This window comes from Chaetura pelagica, unplaced genomic scaffold (genome assembly GCF_000747805.2).
Source record: "Chaetura pelagica isolate M959 unplaced genomic scaffold, ChaPel_1.0 scaffold2070, whole genome shotgun sequence".
In the NCBI taxonomy this organism is placed as follows: domain Eukaryota; kingdom Metazoa; phylum Chordata; class Aves; order Apodiformes; family Apodidae; genus Chaetura; species Chaetura pelagica.
The window spans coordinates 12,847-14,026 of NW_009951733.1; positions in this window are offsets into that span (position 1 = coordinate 12,847).

Consider the following 1,180-nt stretch of genomic DNA (forward strand, 5'->3'; position numbering starts at 1 on the left):
AGCTCCCCCACCAGCCCCACCACCAGCCCCACCAGCAGCCCCACCAGCAGCTCCCCCAGCTCTCTGGGATGGAGGCAGTGGTCCCAGCACAGCCCAGGATCAGCTCCACCAGGAACGATGCCAATCCCAGCAGCTCCACACGTTGAGTCCTCACCTTCTCCACGACCAACATCCCTCTGGACGTTCCCCAGCAGCAGGAACTTTTGAAGCCTCGTGCCCATTCACCCCCCACACCCCCCCCATGTATTTTCCCCCTCGGGGAAGGGGCAAAGCAGAGCAAGGAAGGGAAGAACCAACCCCCTGACCCGGGTGCTGAGCTCCCAATCCAGGTGCTGCTCAGAGGGATGAGGGTTCCTGGGCTCCCTCAGGGCCACAACCCTTGAATAAACAACCTTTCATCTCTCTCTGTGCTGCATAAACCACGGGCTGGGGGAACCAGAGCACCTGTCAGACCTGTTCTCACCCTGCAGCACCTGGAGCATGAACCTCCAGCCACGGGGAGGTGGTTCCCCTTCCCTGGGATGTCCTCACCCCTGCAGGGGTCACCTCCAAGGGGAGGGTTTGTGGGGTGTCCCCCCACTTTATTCCTGGCTGGGAAGGGTCCCCAGGGGGGTGTGGGGGGTGGTGGGACCTCCAAATGTGGTGTCTCCTGGGCCAGGTTCTCCTTGGACCTGCTGCTTCCTGGTGGGATGAGAAGGTTTGAGGAAATTCCAGCAGGGAAAGGGGATGGATCTGGGGTTGAAGAAGGAAGTGGAGGGCAGGAGGAACTTGGAACCTTCTTTTGCAAACAAAGTCCCACCAGGAGCTGAGAGAGAAACCCAAGGAGCCCCAATCCCCAGGCCAGGCAGGAGGGGGATGGAGGTGAACACCAGGGCTGCTCTGCCTGCCCCAAAAACTTCCAGGAGGTTGTTCCCTCATCTCCTCCAAGCCCTTTCCACCCCTCCCAGGGCTTTCCCACCCTCCTGGGAACAGGCTCAGGACCCCCCAACCCTCCCCCATTCCCGCTCAGGGAAGAGACTGGGAGGAGCTGGTGGAAAACAAGTGTCCCCTCTTGGAGGCAGCAGGACCCTGGGGACATTCCCGACCTGCTGCCAGAGGTTGGGACACGGTGACTTAGTCACTCAGCAAACTTTCCTGAGCCTCGTGACCGCCCCGTGGAGCAGGAAACGCCGGGCAATTA